Here is an 8,989-nt window from a genome sequence, read left to right as displayed (position 1 = left end):
GTACGAGCTATACTGTGTCTGCGATCTCGATATTTCAATAATACCATGTTTGGTGCTAAATACGAGCGGAGAAAAAACTCAGCAATTGTGCCGTAAAACTAAGAGCTAAGGCTGCTTTTTCACACTATTTTAAAGCTTTTTTTCTTGATTTTGAAGCAGTACGAGCTATACTGTGTCTGCGATCTCAATATTTTAATTATACCATGTTTGGTGCTAAATACGAGCGGAGCAAATAACCTAGCAATTGCGCCGTAAAACTAAGAGTTAAGGCTACTCTTTAACACGATTTTAAAGCTTCTTTTCTTGATTTTGAAACAGTACGAGCTACACTTTGACCTCGATCTCACGATTTCAATAATTCCATATTTGGTGTTAAATACGAGTGGAGCTAAAAACTCAGCAATTGTGCCGTAAAATTAAGAGCTAAGGCTGCTCTTTCACACTATTTTAAAGCTTTTTTTCTAGATTTTGATGTAGTCCGAGCTATACATTGACTGCGATCTCAATATTTCAATAATACCATGTTTGGTGCTAAATACGAGCGGAGCAAAAAACTCAGCAATTGTGCCGTAAAATTAAGATTAAAGGCTGCTCTCTCACATTATTTTAAAGCTTCTTTTCTAGATTTTGAAGCAGAACGAGCTATACTTTGACTGAGAACTCAATATTTCAGTAATACCATGTTTGGTGCTAATTACGAGGAGAGCAAAAAACTCAGCTATTGTGCCGTAAAATTAAGAGTTAAGGCTTTTCTTTCACATTATTTTAAAGCTTTTTTTCTTGATTTTGAAGCAGTACGAGCTACAGTTTGACTGCGATCTCACGATTTCAATAATTCCTTATTTGGTGTTAAATATGAGCGGAGCAAAAAATTCAGCAATTGTGCTGTAAAATTAAGAGCTAAGGCTGCTCTTTCACACTATTTTAAAGCTTTTTTTCTAGATTTTGATGTAGTCCGAGCTATACTTTGACTGCGATCTCAATATTTAAATAATACCATGTTTGGTGCTAAATACGAGCGGAGCGAAAAAGTCAGCAATTGTGCCGTTAAATTAAGAGCTAAGGCTGCTCTTTCACACTATTTTAAGCTATTTTTCTAGATTTTGTAAAGTCCGAGCTATACATTGACTGCGATCTCAATATTTAAATAATACCATGTTTGGTGCTAAATACGAGCGGAGCGAAAAGTCAGCAATTGTGCCGTTAAATTAAGAGCTAAGGCTGCTTTTTCACACTATTTTAAAGCTATTTTTCTAGATTTTGATGTAGTCCGAGCTATACATTGACTGCGATCTCAATATTTCAATAATACCATGTTTGGTGCTAAATACGAGCGGAGCAAAAAACTCAGCAATTGTGCCGTAAAATTAAGATTAAAGGCTGCTCTTTTACATTATTTTAAAGCATCTTTTCTAGATTTTGAAGCAGAACGAGCTATACTTTGACTGAGAACTCAATATTTCAATAATACCATGTTTGGTGCTAAATACGAGCGGAGCAAAAAACTCAGCAATTGTGCCGTAAAATTAAGATTAAAGGCTGCTCTTTCACATTATTTTAAAGCTTCTTTTCTAGATTTTGAAGCAGAACGAGCTATACTTTGACTGAGAACTCAATATTTCAATAATACCATGTTTGGTGCTAATTACGAAGAGAGCAAAAAACTCAGCAATTGTGCCGTAAAATTAAGAGTTAAGGCTTTTCTTTCACACTATTTTAAAGCTTTTTTTCTTGATTTTGAAGCAGTACGAGCTATACTTTGACTGCGATCTCACGATTTCAATAATTCCATATTTGGTGTTAATTACGAGTGGAGCTAAAAACTCAGCAATTGTGCCGTAAAATTAAGTGCTAAGGCTGCTCTTTCACACTATTTTAAAGCTTTTTTTCTAGATTTAGATGTAGTCCGAGCTATACTTTGACTGCGATCTCACGATTTCAATAACACCATATTTTGTGTTCAATACGAGCGGAGCAAAAAACTCAGCAATTGTGCCGTAAAATTAAGAGCTAAGGCTGCCCTTTCACACTATTTTAAAGCTTTTTTTCTAGATTTTGAAGCAGTACGAGCTATACTGTGTCTGCGATCTCGATATTTCAATAATACCATGTTTGGTGCTAAATACGAGCGGAGACAAAACTCAGCAATTGTGCCGTAAAACTAAGAGCTAAGGCTGCTTTTTCACACTATTTTAAAGCTTTTTTTCTAGATTTTGAAGCAGTACGAGCAATACTTTGACTGAGACCTCAATATTTCAATAATACCATGTTTGGTGCTAAATACGAGCGGAGAAAAGCAATTGTGCCGTAAAATTAAGATTAAAGGGTGCTCTTTCACAGTATTTTAAAGTTTTTTTCTAGATTATGAAGCAGTACGAGCTATACTTTGACTGCGATCTCTCTATTTCAATAATACCATATTTGGTGTTAAATACGAGCGAAGCAAAACTTTCAGCAATTGTGCCGTAAAATTAAGAGCTAAGGCTGCTCTTTCACACTATTTTCAAGCTTTATTGCTAGATTTTGAAGCAGTACGAGCTATACTTTGACTGAGACCTCAATATTTCAATAATACCATGTTTGGTGCTGATTACGAGCAGAGCAAAACACTCAGCAATTGTGCCGTAAAATTAAGAGTTAAGGCTTTTCATTCACACTATTTTAAAGCTTTTTTTCTTGATTTTGAAGCAGTACGAGCTATACTGTGTCTGCGATCTCAATATTTTAATTATACCATGTTTGGTGCTAAATACGAGCGGAGCAAATAACCTAGCAATTGCGCCGTAAAACTAAGAGTTAAGGCTACTCTTTAACACGATTTTAAAGCTTCTTTTCTTGATTTTGAAACAGTACGAGCTACACTTTGACCTCGATCTCACGATTTCAATAATTCCATATTTGGTGTTAAATACGAGTGGAGCTAAAAACTCAGCAATTGTGCCGTAAAATTAAGAGCTAAGGCTGCTCTTTCACACTATTTTAAAGCTTTTTTTCTAGATTTTGATGTAGTCCGAGCTATACATTGACTGCGATCTCAATATTTCAATAATACCATGTTTGGTGCTAAATACGAGCGGAGCAAAAAACTCAGCAATTGTGCCGTAAAATTAAGATTAAAGGCTGCTCTCTCACATTATTTTAAAGCTTCTTTTCTAGATTTTGAAGCAGAACGAGCTATACTTTGACTGAGAACTCAATATTTCAGTAATACCATGTTTGGTGCTAATTACGAGGAGAGCAAAAAACTCAGCTATTGTGCCGTAAAATTAAGAGTTAAGGCTTTTCTTTCACATTATTTTAAAGCTTTTTTTCTTGATTTTGAAGCAGTACGAGCTACAGTTTGACTGCGATCTCACGATTTCAATAATTCCTTATTTGGTGTTAAATATGAGCGGAGCAAAAAATTCAGCAATTGTGCTGTAAAATTAAGAGCTAAGGCTGCTCTTTCACACTATTTTAAAGCTTTTTTTCTAGATTTTGATGTAGTCCGAGCTATACATTGACTGCGATCTCAATATTTAAATAATACCATGTTTGGTGCTAAATACGAGCGGAGCGAAAAAGTCAGCAATTGTGCCGTTAAATTAAGAGCTAAGGCTGCTCTTTCACACTATTTTAAGCTATTTTTCTAGATTTTGTAAAGTCCGAGCTATACATTGACTGCGATCTCAATATTTCAATAATACCATGTTTGGTGCTAAATACGAGCGGAGAAAAAACTCAGCAATTGTGCCGTAAAACTAAGATCTAAGGCTGCTTTTTCACACTATTTTAAAGCTTTTTTTCTAGATTTTGAAGCAGTACGAGCAATACTTTGACTGAGACCTCAATATTTCAATAATACCATGTTTGGTGCTAAATACGAGCGGAGAAAAAACTCAGCAATTGTGCCGTAAAATTAAGATTAAAGGGTGCTCTTTCACAGCATTTTAAAGTTTTTTTCTAGATTATGAAGCAGTACGAGCTATACTTTGACTGCGATCTCTCTATTTCAATAATACCATATTTGGTGTTAAATACGAGCGAAGCAAAACTTTCAGCAATTGTGCCGTAAAATTAAGAGCTAAGGCTGCTCTTTCACACTATTTTCAAGCTTTTTTGCTAGATTTTGAAGCAGTACGAGCTATACTTTGACTGAGACCTCAATATTTCAATAATACCATGTTTGGTGCTAATTACGAGCAGAGCAAAAAACTCAGCAATTGTGCCGTAAAATTAAGAGTTAAGGCTTTTCATTCACACTATTTTAAACCTTTTTTTCTTGATTTTGAAGCAGTACGAGATATACTGTGTCTGCGATCTCAATATTTTAATTATACCATGTTTGGTGCTAAATAAGAGCGGATTAATAGCTCAGCAATTGTGCCGTAAAACTTAGAGTTTAGGCTGCTCTTTTACACTATTTTAGAGTTTTTTTTCTAGATTTTGAAGCAGTACGAGCTATACTTTAACTGCGATCTCACGATTTCAATAATACCATGTTTGGTGCTAAATACGAGCGGAGCAAAAAACTCAGCAATTGTGCCGTAAAATTAAGATTAAAGGCTGCTCTTTCACATTATTTTAAAGCTTCTTTTCTAGATTTTGAAGCAGAACGAGCTATACTTTGAATGAGAACTCAATATTTCAATAATACCATGTTTGGTGCTAATTACGAAGAGAGCAAAAAACTCAGCAATTGTGCCGTAAAATTAAGAGTTAAGGCTTTTCTTTCACACTATTTTAAAGCTTTTTTTCTTGATTTTGAAGCAGTACGAGCTATACTTTGACTGCGATCTCAAGATTTCAATAATTCCATATTTGGTGTTAATTACGAGTGGAGCTAAAAACTCAGCAATTGTGCCGTAAAATTAAGAGCTAATGCTGCTCTTTCACACTATTTTAAAGCTTTTTTTCTAGATTTTGAAGCAGTACGAGCTACAGTTTGACTGCGATCTCAATATTTCAATTATACCATGTTTGGTGCTAAATACGAGCGGAGCAAAGAACCTAGCAAATGCGCCGTAAAACTAAGAGTTAAGGCTACTCTTTCACACGATTTTAAAGCTTCTTTTCTTGATTTTGAAGCAGTACGAGCTACACTTTGACCTCGATCTCACGATTTCAATAATTCCATATTTGGTGTTAAATACGAGTGGAGCTAAAAACTCAGCAATTGTGCCGTAAAATTAAGAGCTAAGGCTGCTCTTTCACACTATTTTAAAGCTTTTTTTCTAGATTTTGATGTAGTCCGAGCTATACATTGACTGCGATCTCAATATTTCAATAATACCATGTTTGGTGCTAAATACGAGCGGAGCAAAAAACTCAGCAATTGTGCCGTAAAATTAAGATTAAAGGCTGCTCTTTCACATTATTTTAAAGCTTCTTTTCTAGATTTTGAAGCAGAACGAGCTATACTTTGACTGAGAACTCAATATTTCAATAATACCATGTTTGGTGCTAATTACGAGGAGAGCAAAAAACTCAGCTATTGTGCCGTAAAATTAAGAGTTAAGGCTGCTCTTTCACATTATTTTAGAGCATCGTTTCTAGATTTTGAAGCAGAACGAGCTATTCTTTGACTGAGAACTCAATATTTCAATAATTCCTTAATTGTCGTTAAATATGAGCGGAGCAAAAAACTCAGCAATTGTGCTGTAAAATTAAGAGCTAAGGCTGCTCTTTCACACTATTTTAAAGCTTTTTTTCTAGATTTTGATGTAGTCCGAGCTATACATTGACTGCGATCTCAATATTTAAATAATACCATGTTTGGTGCTAAATACGAGCGGAGCGAAAAAGTCAGCAATTGTGCCGTTAAATTAAGAGCTAAGGCTGCTCTTTCACACTATTTTAAAGCTATTTTTCTAGATTTTGATGTATTCCGAGCTATACATTGACTGCGATCTCAATATTTCAATAATACCATGTTTGGTGCTAAATACGAGCGGAGCAAAAAACTCAGCAATTGTGCCGTAAAATTAAGATTAAAGGCTGCTCTTTCACATTATTTTAAAGCATCTTTTCTAGATTTTGAAGCAGAACGAGCAATACTTTGACTGAGAACTCAATATTTCAATAATACCATGTTTGGTGCTAAATACGAGCGGAGAAAAAACTCAGCAATTGTGCCGTAAAATTAAGAGTTAAGGCTTTTCTTTCACACTATTTTAAAGCTTTTTTTCTTGATTTTGAAGCAGTACGAGCTATAATGTGACTGAGACCTCAATATTTCAATAATACCATGTTTGGTGCTAAATAAGAGCGGATTAATAACTCAGCAATTGTGCCGTAAAACTTAGAGTTTAGGCTGCTCTTTTACACTATTTTAGAGTTTTTTTTCTAGATTTTGAAGCAGTACGAGCTATACTTTAACTGCGATCTCACGATTTCAATAATACCATGTTTGGTGCTAAATACGAGCGGAGCAAAAAACTCAGCAATTGTGCCGTAAAATTAAGATTAAAGGCTGCTCTTTCACATTATTTTAAAGCTTCTTTTCTAGATTTTGAAGCAGAACGAGCTATACTTTGACTGAGAACTCAATATTTCAATAATACCATGTTTGGTGCTAATTACGAAGAGAGCAAAAAACTCAGCAATTGTGCCGTAAAATTAAGAGTTAAGGCTTTTTCTTTCACACTATTTTAAAGCTTTTTTTCTTGATTTTGAAGCAGTACGAGCTATACTTTGACTGCGATCTCACGATTTCAATAATTCCATATTTGGTGTTAATTACGAGTGGAGCTAAAAACTCAGCAATTTTGCCGTAAAATTAAGTGCTAAGGCTGCTCTTTCACACTATTTTAAAGCTTTTTTTCTAGATTTTGATGTAGTCCGAGCTATACTTTGACTGCGATCTCACGATTTCAATAACACCATATTTTGTGTTCAATACGAGCGGAGCAAAAAACTCAGCAATTGTGCCGTAAAATTAAGAGCTAAGGCTGCCCTTTCACACTATTTTAAAGCTTTTTTTCTAGATTTTGAAGCAGTACGAGCTATACTGTGTCTGCGATCTCGATATTTCAATAATACCATGTTTGGTGCTAAATACGAGCGGAGAAAAAACTCAGCAATTGTGCCGTAAAACTAAGAGTTAAGGCTACTCTTTAACACTATTTTAAAGCTTTTTTTCTAGATTTTGAAGCAGTACGAGCAATACTTTGACTGAGACCTCAATATTTCAATAATACCATGTTTGGTGCTAAATACGAGCGGAGAAAAAACTCAGCAATTGTGCCGTAAAATTAAGATTAAAGGGTGCTCTTTCACAGCATTTTAAAGTTTTTTTCTAGATTATGAAGCAGTACGAGCTATACTTTGACTGCGATCTCTCTATTTCAATAATACCATATTTGGTGTTAAATACGAGCGAAGCAAAACTTTCAGCAATTGTGCCGTAAAATTAAGAGCTAAGGCTGCTCTTTCACACTATTTTCAAGCTTTTTTGCTAGATTTTGAAGCAGTACGAGCTATACTTTGACTGAGACCTCAATATTTCAATAATACCATGTTTGGTGCTAATTACGAGCAGAGCAAAACACTCAGCAATTGTGCCGTAAAATTAAGAGTTAAGGCTTTTCATTCACACTATTTTAAAGCTTTTTTTCTTGATTTTGAAGCAGTACGAGCTATACTGTGTCTGCGATCTCAATATTTTAATTATACCATGTTTGGTGCTAAATACGAGCGGAGCAAATAACCTAGCAATTGCGCCGTAAAACTAAGAGTTAAGGCTACTCTTTAACACGATTTTAAAGCTTCTTTTCTTGATTTTGAAACAGTACGAGCTACACTTTGACCTCGATCTCACGATTTCAATAATTCCATATTTGGTGTTAAATACGAGTGGAGCTAAAAACTCAGCAATTGTGCCGTAAAATTAAGAGCTAAGGCTGCTCTTTCACACTATTTTAAAGCTTTTTTTCTAGATTTTGATGTAGTCCGAGCTATACATTGACTGCGATCTCAATATTTCAATAATACCATGTTTGGTGCTAAATACGAGCGGAGCAAAAAACTCAGCAATTGTGCCGTAAAATTAAGATTAAAGGCTGCTCTCTCACATTATTTTAAAGCTTCTTTTCTAGATTTTGAAGCAGAACGAGCTATACTTTGACTGAGAACTCAATATTTCAGTAATACCATGTTTGGTGCTAATTACGAGGAGAGCAAAAAACTCAGCTATTGTGCCGTAAAATTAAGAGTTAAGGCTTTTCTTTCACATTATTTTAAAGCTTTTTTTCTTGATTTTGAAGCAGTACGAGCTACAGTTTGACTGCGATCTCACGATTTCAATAATTCCTTATTTGGTGTTAAATATGAGCGGAGCAAAAAATTCAGCAATTGTGCTGTAAAATTAAGAGCTAAGGCTGCTCTTTCACACCATTTTAAAGCTTTTTTTCTAGATTTTGATGTAGTCCGAGCTATACATTGACTGCGATCTCAATATTTAAATAATACCATGTTTGGTGCTAAATACGAGCGGAGCGAAAAAGTCAGCAATTGTGCCGTTAAATTAAGAGCTAAGGCTGCTCTTTCACACTATTTTAAGCTATTTTTCTAGATTTTGTAAAGTCCGAGCTATACATTGACTGCGATCTCAATATTTCAATAATACCATGTTTGGTGCTAAATACGAGCGGAGCAAAAAACTCAGCAATTGTGCCGTAAAATTAAGATTAAAGGCTGCTCTTTCACATTATTTTAAAGCATCTTTTCTAGATTTTGAAGCAGAACTAGCTATACTTTGACTGAGAACTCAATATTTCAATAATACCATGTATGGTGCTAAATACGAGCGGAGAAAAAACTCAGCAATTGTGCCGTAAAACTAAGAGTTAAGGCTACTCTTTCACACGATTTTAAAGCTTCTTTTCTTGATTTTGAAGCAGTACGAGCTATAATGTGACTGAGACCTCAATATTTCAATAATACCATGTTTGGTGCTAAATAAGAGCGGATTAATAACTCAGCAATTGTGCCGTAAAACTTAGAGTTTAGG

The sequence above is a fragment of the Neocloeon triangulifer genome, unplaced genomic scaffold (genome assembly GCF_031216515.1).
Source record: "Neocloeon triangulifer isolate White Clay Creek 2 clone unplaced genomic scaffold, ASM3121651v1 ptg000001l, whole genome shotgun sequence".
Classification (NCBI taxonomy): domain Eukaryota; kingdom Metazoa; phylum Arthropoda; class Insecta; order Ephemeroptera; family Baetidae; genus Neocloeon; species Neocloeon triangulifer.
This window is presented reverse-complemented; position numbering follows the sequence as displayed.